Genomic DNA, 13261 nt, shown 5'->3' with positions numbered 1-13261 from the left:
CAGCCCTAAGGCGTAGAGCAGTTGGAATCTGGTTTGGTTTACTTCTGTGTTTCAAGAGGCATAGAACGAGGAGCCTCGGTCATGACGGTTTGATTGCAGATATCAACACTCGAAAGAAAGTGCCCACGAGTCTGGGCTTCAGACCTGCTTCGTACAAGGCAAAAGAAACTCTTAGAAGTTCTTATTTTATTAAGAGCACTAGGATTTTATTCAAATAAAATGTCATGTATCACAATTTCTTTTGTTCTAGTATGAAACGTTCATGGGAAGTCCAAATGGTGTGAAGTAGAAATGTCAGCATCTGCGGCTATTGTCTGGCACAGTACATGTGTCCCTGTGGCTGTTCGAACTTGCTAGTCCGAATTCAGATGTGACATAAATCCAACATGCTCTTGGGTATGAAAAAAAAACAATGAAAAAAAAACAATGTAAAATATCTCACTAATGATTTTTATATTTATAGTAAATATTTTTATATTTTATATTTTGTCAACTGAGTTATATCATTTAAAATTAGTCTTACTCATTGCTTTTTAAAAATAAAAAGATTTTATTTATTTATTTTACAGAGAAAGTGAGAGACGGAGCATGAGAATGAGCAGGGGGCGAGGAGGCAGAGGGAGAGGAAGAAGCAGGCTCTCTGCTGAACAGGGAGCCCGATGTGGGGCTCGGTCCCAGAACCCTGAGATCGTGACCTGAGCTGAAGGCAGACACTTCACCGACTGAGCCCCCCAGGTGCCCCTGTTCCTTTTTTTAAACATAGATACTAGAAAATTGGGAATGACTAATGTGGCTAACACTGTATTTCTATGGGTCAGTGCTGCTCTAAGGGAACGATGCCTTATTTATTTTGAGACATTTACAGATACAGGTGAGCATCTCAGCCAGGTTTATCATCGCTTTGGAGCCTGGGAACTTGGACCCTGAGTCTTCCAGCCATGTAGCAAAACAGACATCCAGTTCTGTAGGTTTGAATTCTGGTTCCCAGAGCCAGATGTTGCCCGGACGACCCACCTTGACTTACCGTCTCTGGAAACGGCCCCGCTGGCCCTCTGGGAAACTCCCAGGTCCTGCAGAGACTTGTCAGGTAGTAATTACAGGTGTGCAAAGACCCTCCTGTTTCGTACACTTAGTCATAATGATTTACGTTTACCAGGCACCAAAGGTGTGCTGGGAGATTAGCTGAACAGAGAGAAGACGCGGCAGGCAGATCACCTTGAAGTTGACCTGTCAGCCAGATTTCACAGCACCTGCCTGTTCTAGCCCGGGGGGCTGCGATTTATTCTTTGGGAAATTGCAAATTCTGCCTGTAGGCCACAATCCAAATCTTTGCTTCTCTCTCCCAGGTTCTGGAAGACAGGATGGAGGCATCTGTAGGGCAGGGGAATTTTTTTCCAGGGAGTTTTCCACCTGAATTAGCTTTTATGATACCTTCAAGCAGTCTCTAAGAATTTGGTCTTTTAACACACACATACACGCACATACATATGTAAACATTCAAATCCACATCAGAATGTACTTGTTCTTTGGCCCCCTGGAGATGGGTGCCAAATCATCCGCTCCCCTTCCCAAGCCTCCCGGAGCAGGGACCCCTGGATTGGAGGCAGTGGGAAGAATCCTGGAGAATCAGGTGTTCCTGACCGTTTGCACGACCTGGGCACTGTGCCTGCCCGCCCCACACGCCGAACGCTGCCGGGAAGGACAGAAGCAACATTCATTAAAGGGGAGGAAAAATTAGGCCCTTTTCATTAAGGTCAGAAGATTTTTGAGGTTGGATCAGTTGTCCAGGTGCATGACCAATTTTCTTGGCTCCTTGGAAGCAGCAAAGTATTTGAAAAATACTGGCGCCCTTAGTCTTATAAGTAAAAACCCATTTATCTTGGAAATTAAAAAAAAAAAAGTGCTGGCGATGGAAATTTTCAGATGAGATGCATTTCTTCGCGCCTGAATGTCTTGAATGCCTGCTGGATTTGTCTCCCTGCTAAGCTACTCACACTTGCAAATCTGTGTTTTCAAGGTGAGGAGCTGAAAGTAAAAATGGCTGTAAGATGTATTTCTGGGAGGGCTGAAAACAGGAAACAAATTGGAACCATGGCATGTGAACACGGATACTGGGTTCAGGGAGGATGTTTGCTTATTTGGACAGAGAGCAAGCGTCCCATCCCACCCCTGCTGGGAGCTCGACACTTTAACCACCCCTGGAAACCAAGGTTCTCTTTGGGACGCAGTGGGACTGTGTTATTTTTTTTTTTTCGGCTTAAATTGTTTTTATATGGTTACCTTCACTACTCCTTTCTGTTTGGGGCTATTTTCATATTTTTTTAAATTTAAAAAGCCCCAGAACATCTTGATTTTTGAAAAGGCACATTCACCCAAATAAGGCGCCAAGAGCATAAACAAGGTGGCCTCAATATTTTGTGTGGCAACAGCCAGTGTCCCCAGGATGCACAGAAGAGCTTGAGAGCAAAGAAGGAAGGAAAAGGCTCAGTCCTTGCCCCCTAGGTGTTTAAACACCTCCAGTCCCCTCCTCTGACCTTGTTTACCAACTTTCCCTTCTGTAGTTTTGGCGGGAGAGAACGCAGGTTGCAGAAGAAGGGGATACTGGGTTATGTGGCTTATGAAGGCTCAGGGTGCACTTGGGGTGGAGGAGGAAGGAATGGGGGATGGAGAGTTGCCTGGGGGGGGGGGGGCAGCGACCTGAGGGTGAGTGAGGTCAGCGCAGGTCCCTCCGTGCCCTCCGAGGCTCGTGGGGTTGCTGCCATCAGCCCCTGGGCGAGATCACAGAGCTGTGTCAGTCTGTCTCATAGGAGGGACATCAGAGGACATTCCGGGAAGCTCTTCATCACCTCTGAGACTCATTGAACAGTTTCACTGTCCAGAGAAATCCGAAAGATGCTCACACAGTCCGCCCCGCGGCACGGGAGACTACTGGGCTGGCTCAGCCTTGGGGGCCACCTTGGTCACCCAACATCACTACCCTTCCCCGAGTTGTCTCTCTTCCCTCCCTTCCCATCCCCTGACTTCCCTGGGTCCCGGAGTCCGGTGTTGAGGGGGAAGGGACAGCCCGAGCTCTAGCTCGACACTCATGGCTGCCGACCCAGAAGGCTGTGCTCGGCCATCTCCGCCGGCCTCTCAGGCCTCAGGTGCCAGGGTCGGAAGCAGATTGTCCAAGAAGCCCGGTGATGTGCAATCCAGACATCAGCCACCTCTCATTCCGTGGACATGGAGGCTGAGACACACCCAGGTTAAGGGGCTTGTCTGGAGCCATTTTGCCCATTGGCCCGAGAGGCAGAGCTGGCACCCGGGTTTTCTGACTCTCTGTATGCTCTCCCAAACTTCCCCAGGGGGAATGTTCTACCAGGCCATTCTCTTCACTGCCAGCGGATAATAGGTGTGGTTTCGTAGGGAACTGATGCAGACACGCTTGAGCACGAGAGGAGTCACCGAGGCTGGCCCCTGGTCTGCATGGCCTCTGCGTGTCACCGCGTTTCCTCGAGACTCTGCTTCTGACCTGGGTGACCACTCATGCTGAGGAGCAGAGGAGGTGACCTGGTGGAGTGTTCTGGACCAGGACTCAGGCAGTACCGTACCGGGGCCAGCTGTGGCAGGCTGGCCAGAGCCAATCGTCAACGATTCGGGAATCTTGTGAGTCACTTGACTGTTGACAGCGTGAACGCGGCTCTGGGGAGAGGACTGGCACCACGGAAATTGGCAAATGCGACAAATCGGGGTTTCATCTTCCCTCACCAATTAGCTGGTTTACCAGCTCACCGCTGATTTGGAGGTAAGACCCTGCTTAGGGCAGGGAGCTACTTTCAGGCAAGATACTTAGTGCAATTAAAAAATGGGAGGTGTGCAAAGGAGACCATCAAATCTGGAAAAACTACTGCCTATCGTACGAGAGGCATCACTGAGGCATCTTGCACTGGACTGAGACGAGCTCCAGGGGACAGCAGGGCTACCCAGCTTGATGAGAGACGGTGAGGCCTGGGTGAGACTCTGGCGGCCATCTCGGGACAGCTTCCCCAGGGTCACCTACGAGCCACTGAACTGAACGTGTCACTCTGTGTCGGGGCAGAAACCTGGTGAAGGGCAGGCCCCGTCTGTCACTGCCTCGCCTTCCCCCCGCTCACCCTACCTAGTACATCAGCAAATGCTATCGATCCATCTCCAGTCCACACCTGATGGTGCCCCCTGCTCCTTACTGCGGCCGCTATCCAAGTGCAGGGCCCTGTCCCCTCTCTCCTAAGCTGTCCCCTTCCCTGCATTCTTGCCCACCTCGAGTTACTGTCAACACAGCAGCAAAAGTGATGGGGGCATGGAGGAGGAGGAGGAGGAGAAGGAAGAAGAGGAGGAAGAGAAAAGGAGAAGAGGAAGAGAAGGAGAAAAAAAGGAGAAGAAGAAAGAGGAGGAGGAGATAAGAAGAAGTGGAAGGGAAGAAGAGGAAGAGGAGGAGGAGAAGGAGGAAGAACAGGAGGAGGAGAAAAAGAGGAAGAGCAGGATGAAGAGGGAGAAAGGAAGGGGAAGGGGGAAAAGAGGAAGACGAGAAGGCAGAGGGGAAAAAGGAGAAGGAGAATTTATTATGTCATCCCTCCCTGGGCTTCATCAAAACCCTTCCATAGCTTCCCATTGTACTTAGAATCGAGCAAAACTCTGCATGACCTGGAGCCTGCCCCCTCTCCAGCCCCTCTTGCTCTATGCTCCTGTATGCTCACATCACTCTTGCCACACTGGTCTTCTTCCAGTTTCTTGAACACCGGCCTCATGACCTTTGCATCCACTCTTCCTGCCTCCAGGACTATTTCCTGAGTCATCCCAAGGCTCCTTCATTTCCCTTAGGTCTCAGCTTGAGTGCACTGTTCTTAGAGGGAGAGTTCCCACTCACCTGCTGGAGCCCCTGGAGGGCTAGCAAGAGGCTTTGCACACAGAACTGGTGAGAACCAAACAGTGTGGGACTTCTGGGAGAAAGGAACCGTATGAGTTCAAAATGTTCCTGTTAAATTTGCCAACGCGGTAAACCTTAGAACAATACTGCTTGAAAGTCTTATTTGCTGACTATGCAGTTCTGTATCCATTTGGGCAGAGGCCTGGGAAGGGGGCCAGTGAACGAGGGGACGTGGGGGGCAATGAGGGTGCAGGAGCCATGTTCAAGCCATGCACACTCCCAGATGCTCCAGTCCTGTCCGGCCTCTGGTTTGTTATTGGAACTAGCACTGATGAATCACGTTAAACAGATCCGAAGCAAAACTCACAATTTGTTTTTCTTGAAATGGTCCTGAGAGGTGCTTTCCAAGAAACAAGAAAAAAAAATGAACTCACGGTGACTTTGAGTCCACTGAGGGGCAGTCAGTGGTTCATTCCCAAGGGCAGAGCCTTTCCCTGTTGGCCAGTGTAGGGGCAGTGATGGAATGGGCCACAGCCTGGGAGGTAGAAGTGCTTTGCCATTGCTCTAGCAGGGTTTTCAGTGAGTGCTTATGGGGCCCTGGGGGTAGGGGCTGGGGAAGGGGTACATTCAGTTTCTGAGGCTGCCAGAACAAATGACCACACAGCACGTGGCTTAAAGCAATGCAGACATATTCGCTGACAGTTCTGGAGTCTAGCAATCTGAAATCAAGGTGTTACAGAGCCACGCTCCTTGCCTAAACTCTAGGGGAGAGCCCTTCCTTGTGTCTTTCAGGAGGTGGCTAGAAATCCTCGGCATTCCTGGGCTGGTAGCTCCATTGGTCCAATCTCCGCCTTCATTGGCACATGGCATTTGTCCCTCTGTCCCTGTCTGTGTCTTAGAGGGAGTGTGTCCAATGTCTTCATAAGAGAGTGTCCAAATGTCTTCATAAGGACTCCAGCCACTGGGTTTAGGGCCCACCCTACTCCAGCAGGATCTCATCTTAACTTGCTTACAGCTGCAAAGACCTCATTGCCAAATAAGGGCCCATTCACAGGGAGTGGGGTAAGGACGTCCACATCTCTTTCTGGGGGACACAATTCAACCCACACAGGAGGGGTCCCCTCGCTCCTATGCAGGTAGTCACATCACATGCGCGTTTCACAAACATGCAGAGCCGATGAGAAAACATCACCTCCAACTGAGTAAGACGTGACTTCCAGGTGCGGGATGTGCAATTTACAAAAACATTTTGAGGTTTGGAGTGAGAGCCTGCTGGAAGTTAGGGAGCCTCCTTCCTTCAAAGATTTCCAAATACATGTTACCCAGGTCCCTGTGGCAAGCTGAATAATGGCCCCCCAGGAGGTGTCTACGTCCTGATCCCTGGAACCTGTGTCACTTTACATGGTAAAAGGGACTTGGCAGATGGGATTAAGTTAAGGATTTTGAAATGAGGAGATGATTATCCTCTGGATTATCCGAGCGGGTCCAATGTTGTCACGAGGGTCCATATAAGAGGGAGGCAGGGGGGCTCAGAATCTGAGAAGGAGACGTGACCGCAGGTGCAGAGGTTAGAGTTGGAGGGGTTTGGAGATGCTACACTGCGGGCTTAGAAGGTGGAGGGAGGGACAAGCGGCCAGGAACGTGAGCAGCCTTCAGAACCTGAAAATGCAAGGAAGTGGACTCTCCCCTCAGAGCCTCCAGAAGGAACCAGCCCTTGCTGACGCCTTGATCCTACCCCGGTGAGACTGATTTTTCACTTCAGATAAATGGATTTATCTTGTTTTAAGTTTGTAGAAATGTGTCACAGCAGCAACAGGAAGCTGATACAGTCGCACAGCCCAGTTTCCGGTCTTGTATTAATTTAACAAATGATCCATCCGTCTATCGTTTCTGCTGAGTAACTTCTAGAACAGTGTGTTGCATGTAGAAGACACTTAACTGTTTGTTGGATGAATAAATTGAGAGCTAGCCTCTTTGGATACGTGCCGCCCTCGTAACTATGAGAACGGAGGAGAACTGGATATTAAACAAATACTTTTACACATGAGAGCATAACTGGATTCTATGGTGAGTGCTGTGCCATCCGAACTCCAGGGTATGATGACAGAGGACAGCAAGGGGACCTAGCTTAGACTCTGGGGTCAGGCAGAGCCGCTGCAGGGACACACAGCTGAAATGAGGACGGGGCATAGCTTCTCTTGGTTCTCGTTTCAAAGACAGACACATTCTCGCACAAGGAGATGCCCTGATTTGAGCTCTCATGATGCCCACCATTTTTTGGCATGGTCTGAGGTTGTCCTTTGGTCATGGAAAACGTGCTGTGGCTTCAGCCTGGCCCTGAGCTTGATCTGCGTTAACGGAGTGAGTGCCCCCGATCGATCTGCCGCCCTCCCCGCACACCATGGGCTGCCCAGCTGATGAGCGATGATCTCCCTGGCGCCGCGTGAGAATGAAGCGAGGCTGGGAGGGGCCAGCCCCGCCGCCCTATTTCTGCGGTCTTCCAGGAGGCGTGGGCCTGCCTCATCCTTGTTCCTGGGGCTGCTGGTGTTTTCTGAGGCAGAACTGGAGCCCGGGGTAGATCATGTTTATGGGCGCCTCTGTGCCAAGGAAGGGGCAGGACCTGGGGAGACGACATTGAACGACACCCGAGCGGTGGGGACATGTGAGAGAGGTAGAAGCAGACACGCAGAACACAGGACCCAGGGTGTTGTGCCAAAAGTATAAGTGAGGACCGCAAACGCTGCCTGTGGGATTCCGGGGGGACGCGAAGGAGACCTTGAAGATGCTGGAGTTTGATAAGTGAAGAAGCTGGGAAGGCCCGGTCTGGGCAGAAGCAGCAAGCGCAAAGGTTCTCCACACTTCGGGGTTCTGAATGGTTGGGGGCCCAGCCTCACGCCTCTTCCCTGTGTCCTCACACCAGGCACCAGGTCAGCAGTGGGACACAGCCCCTCTGCTCCATTCCCGCGACAACGCTGTCACATCACTGTCAGCACTCCGTCTTCCTAGATGAGTCTCAGAGAAGTGCCCGAACTCAACTGACCTCCAACAGCTGCTAAGATCTGAGTGCTGTCTACTTAGCACCAAACCCAGACTCAGCACCATGTGGATGGTGAACCTGCAGGAAAGCTGGAGCCCGCTTTCCAACATGTGCACACCTCGCATTTTCTGGAGGTGAGTTTCCTGGCGCAGAAGGGAGCTAAGCCCTGGGAGTGCAGACCTGGCCCCATGTGCAGTTCCAAGCCCTGGGGTTCCGGAAGCGGTGCATCTCAGGATGGCTGGTCGTATTAGGGGGCACCCAGGGAAGCTTCTGAGGTTCAGCTGGGCCCTGCTGACCACACCGAGCTCTGCCCCTTCCACTCCTGAGGGGGAGGGTTTGTCTGGGGCCAGACACACGTTCTCCAGCTCTGCTCACTGAAGCCTGCTCTGGGAGGAAAGCCACTTGCGCATGGCAGGAGGGCCTGGGGCGCCAAAGGACTCCGCAGGCTGCCACTTGCCACCTGCCAACTGGAATCCCTGTGTTCCCCTTCCCGCCCCCGCTCCCAGCCCTGCCTTATCAAGTGGAATCTTGTAGGAACTGCTGGCACCTCGGCAAAAAACACCCTAGTCAAACAAAGACTCTCCCGAACACAGAAGGGTTAGCCCTCGGCTATGGCCTCATGACAGCACTCCTTGCTCAAGCATTTACAGGGGAGCCAAATGCCCTCCTACCGAAGGCCCTCCCACACCCTTCGGGTGAGTCATTCCCCCGCCCCCCACCCTGGGCACCCATTGGCCCCCCAGGCAAAATGGTAGCTGAGAAGTGAAGGGGTAGAGGCCTGCTTTGGAGCAGAGCCAAGGAATGTGGGGCTGGGTACCACCTCCAGGCTGTACTTCTCCATCATCCTAAACAACCTCCCTATGGAGCTGGGCAGGAAGTTCCATGAAGGGGCAGAGGGGAAGGATGCTGTGGCCAGAAAGAGCCGGAATGCGTGGGGCACTCCCCATTCAGCTAAGGAGCCGGGCCAGCCAGGACCCTCCCTGGCCTTTATTTAAGCTCCCTCAGGTTTTGGGTTGGCCCAGAGAAGCACCTACAACCTCTTTCCTCGGGACCATCTTCTGTTCTAGACTAGCTGACCTCGGGGCAAGGCTGTGGCCACTGTGGTGAAGCCCTGAGGTGGAAACACTCACCTCTTGGCACCAAGAAGAATCCTCAAGAGTTTGGGTTATTTTTGCCGCTGCGGCTTCAGGATTAACATACCTGCCATTGGGTGTGCCGATTCGTGTTTGTTTCTTGTTTTGTTTCATTTATGATTGTCGGGAACCTCGAGCGTCTTCTGTGCGGGTGAGGGTGTGAGATGGGGATGGGGTGGGAGGTGTTGGGCCCCAGCGCTTCCTAGAGCTTACCGTACTTTCTGACATCAGTTGTCTGTCTGCTCATCCCCTGCAAAGGACAATGAGCTCCATGAAGAGAGGGCAAAATCTTATTTTTCTTTGGCTTTGCAGCTTCTGAGATACCGTAAGTTTCAATAACATTACTGATGGTTTGATGGACGCGCTACAGTGAAGTTGTTGAACAGAGTGGCGGTGGGGGCTCCATACTCGCTGGGAGCCCTCTCCCCTGGCAGGGACGGTACAGTGGTAATGGTAACCAAGCTGGGGATCAACCAAGTCAAGGAGGCTTTGAGATCTACTAGAAAAGGTTCGTGTATTGGATTACATAGGGTTGTGTGTTTCAAGCAGCTCTGTTTTCCTCTAAAATAGTAACAGCAATAGGGGTGCATTACCGAATGCCAGACGCTGCGCTGGCTTTTTGCACATGCTATCTCTAATCCTTATAGGGACACAAGAGGGTATTATCATCTTCATTTCACAGATGTGGAAATGAACACTCAGCGAGATCGGGTATCCTGCTTAAGGCTAAAAAGTGGCATAGCCATTCATTCAATTCACTTATTCAGCCAATATTTATCACGTGCCTACTATATGGCAAGCCCCAAGCACCACTCAGAACAGCAGTGAAGACCAGACAGAAATTCCTGCTCTCCTGGACCTTCAGTCCTAGTGGAGGGAAACAAAATAGGAATCAAGATAATTAACAAAATATATGGTATGTTGGAGGTGGGTAAGTATAAGGGGAAAAATAAAATAGAGAAGGGCGAGGGGGAGAGCTGGTGGGGGCTGCAAGGGGCTGCTGCAATTTGTGGGGGGGGGGGACAAGGAAGCCCTCATCCGGAAGGTAACATGTGACTACAAAGCTGAAGGGAGTGGGAGAAGCAGCAGAGAGCTCTGGGAGGACGGTCCCAGGCAGAGGGAGCAGGGAATTCCATAGGCCAGAAGCATGAGCATGCCAGTGTGTTCTAGAAACAGCAAGGTCAGACGAGGTGAAGTCAGGGTGAGGGTGTGCAAAGGGGCAGACAGATTACAAAGGGCCCCGTCAACTGTCCCGAGGATCTTGCCGTACTCCCGTGGAGACGGGAGCCGTGCGGGGCGTTGAGCAGAGCAGCCACACGATCCAGTTGGGGCTTCAACGGCATCCTTCTGGCTGCTGGGCTGAGGACAGACCGAGGGGACCTGGATAGAGCAGGGAGACTGATCAGATGGCTGGGGCAATTATCCCGACAAGGGAGACAGTGGCTCGGATCAGGGCTGCAGCGGGGTCAGGTTCTGGGTGAGACTAGAGCCAATGGGATTTGCTGATAAGTTGGATGTGGGATGTTAGAGAAGGAGCTGTCCTGAGCAACTGGGAAAATGAGATTTCCATTCCTTGAAATGGGAACTAGGGGAGAGAATATTTGGGAGAGAAATGCAAGAGCTCTGTTTGGGACATGTTACGTTGGAGATGCCAGTCAGACATTCAAGTGGAGATGCCAAGCACATGGTTGGATCTCTGAGCCTGGAGCTGAGGGGAGAGATGGGGGCTGGAGATAAGACGCCGGTAGCATCGTGTAGGTGAGGCACTGAAATCCTGTTGCTGGATGTGCTCACTGATGGAGACAGGGAACGTGGATAGAGAAAAGAAAAGATCTTGGATCTCTTGGGGGGAAGAGGAGGAACCAGGAAAGGAGGTGAGAAAGAGCAAGCAGGAAGGCAGGAGGAAAGCCAGGCAGGTGTGCAAACCCGGATGAAGGAAGGGAAGGGGGTGGAGGGGAAGGAGGATGAGGAGGTGGAGGAGGAGGAGGGCGGAGAAATCAGCGGGATCAAATGTTGCCGGCAGGTCACATAAAATGAGAACTGAGATTGAGCCCGGCCCCGTGCAGCCCAAAGCTGCTGTGCCCCGTCCACTCCCTCAGTATTTGACTGATGACAGATGCCAAAAACTGTTAACAGAAAAAATCCCAAGCCCTGAACCACAGTGTACTTAACATTTGACTTCATTAAACCACTCAGTGCCATCCAAGCACCATAGAGCTGCCTTCAAGTTCTCCAAGTGGTGTGTGCACTTCCTGAGCCTTTAAGGAGAGAGGTGTGTGCCTATCATTCTTCTACCTTTCTCCTCCTTCCTACTGTTGGAACGTGGATCTAGTGGCGAGCCATCTTGGACTAAATGGATGAGGGCAACATACTGCAGATGGCAGAGCAACAAGATGGAAGGCACCTGGGTCTTGACATGAGCTCTGGGCTCCTAACACTTAAACTGATAAGTGAGAGAGAAATAAAGTTCTATCTTATTTAAATCCTATTATTTTGAGGTCTTTTAGAACTGATTAACCTATATTCTAGCAAATATATTCTTCAGGCTCTTTGACTTAGTGGATTGTAGGTTACATGAGACAGAGAACATGGTTTGCTCACCATTGGGTCACTGGTACAGAGAGCTGGACACATAGTATATACTCAATAAATATTTGTTGAAAGTATGAATGAGCTACTGTTTTACTCTGGCATCTTGACCTCTGATTTCCAAAAAATGGGTGGCTCTTGCTCCATTGCTCACTTGGACTACTATGGTGTCTGTCATGGGCCAAGTATGCAATGTCCTAAAGAAATGAAAAGTCAGAGGTAGAGAGTCCCTGTCAAGCTGAATCACCCTTTGGGAGTGTGAACCTCAAATCAGGTTAGACGATGTAGTCTTCCCATCTGTTGAATAAACAGAAAAGTTATCTAAAGGATTCACATGATTTCCCAGCTCCATGGAGATGATGCCTTCATCCCTATCTGAGGTCCATTTGATAGAGTGCCAGCAGAGGCAGGAGGCCCATCAGATAGACCTGGATCTCTGAGGATAAAAGAATTCACTAGAGCCTTACAGATTTTTCAGAGCTATGACTCTCCCAGGGAACAATGATCCAGAGTTCTGGCCTATTTGGCTTACAGGGTTTTTTGATCCACTGAATGAGAGTGTTCGCCGAGTGCCTGCTCTGCAGCACCTTCCTGCCTTGAGACTTCACTCCCGGCTGGGGTAGCCCGTGAACACCAGCCATAATACCCTGATTCCTGAATTGGTGGGACCATGACTTAACTTTCTAGCCTCTACAGACTAACCTGGTCTATGGGTGATAGTCCTGTAATCTCTTACCTCAGGGCTATGTGATCCTGTTTCCTCTACATGAATCCTACTATCCCTCCATCCCACACTTACCCATTGGATCTTAGTTTCCATGTCACATCCTTGCATTATCCAATTATCCAACACTGGAATGGGTGTTCCTCAAACATGCTTCCAAGTACTCTCGCTATTCTTTTTTCTTTATTAGACAATGAAGTCCAAGTGACCAGGACACAGACCTGGTCACTTGCCTTGATGTCTGGTACCTGGGACTTTCTCACTAAATATTTGTCAAATGAAAGAGATGAATGAGTGAATGGCTTTTCTTGCCTAGCATGGCCTTAAGTCTATTCTTGTTGCTTGGTCAAGCCATGGACTTGGGCCTCCAGTGAGGTTCCCAGCCCTTATTCTTGGTAAAAAATACTTTTAGATTCCTGATTATTTACTTGTTTGTGGACTTATCCCCTAACCCAGTCCTCTGATCTCTCTGCTGATCCTCAGTACCATATTGTAGCTCCTTGCTCTGAATCTATACCTCATGGCTGCCGTAACTACCCAGAGACCCTGTGATAGCAAATCCCACCACATGGCATATTGCCACTTTGGTGCAATTCTTGCCACAGCCTCCCTACTCCTAGGTACAAGCTGTTTCTATCTGAGGAGTACAAGAAGGAGCATATTATGGAGGTTAGAGTAAGCCCAGATCATGGTGTTCCAAACAGATCAGAATATCTGGGTGTATAACACCTCCCTTCAGCATAGATAGATGAGGGGTGATTATTTTTTAACTGAACTTTTCACTTTGAGATAATTGTAGATTCATATGCAGTCATAAGAAATAATTCAGAGATCTGTGTATCTTTTACTCAGTTTCCTCCAAGGATAACATCTCTCAAACTACTGTACAATAT

General features: G+C 50.5%; 1 long non-coding RNA gene across 1 annotated transcript in view; it reads left to right on the top strand.

Moving 5' to 3' along the window:
• Positions 1–5029, top strand: part of LOC113259011 (uncharacterized) — a 191077-nt gene extending 186048 nt beyond the window's left edge. The window contains exons 5-6 of the long non-coding RNA XR_008958094.1: positions 251–396; positions 570–5029. This is a non-coding gene — a long non-coding RNA (uncharacterized LOC113259011). The remainder of the gene's footprint in view (positions 1–250; positions 397–569) is intronic.
• Positions 5030–13261: the final 8232 nt, after the last annotated feature.

Source organism: Ursus arctos, unplaced genomic scaffold, assembly GCF_023065955.2.
Source record: "Ursus arctos isolate Adak ecotype North America unplaced genomic scaffold, UrsArc2.0 scaffold_7, whole genome shotgun sequence".
NCBI classification, from domain to species: domain Eukaryota; kingdom Metazoa; phylum Chordata; class Mammalia; order Carnivora; family Ursidae; genus Ursus; species Ursus arctos.
The sequence above is the reverse complement of the archived record's forward strand: the minus strand, read 5'-3'. Positions and strand labels throughout refer to the sequence as shown.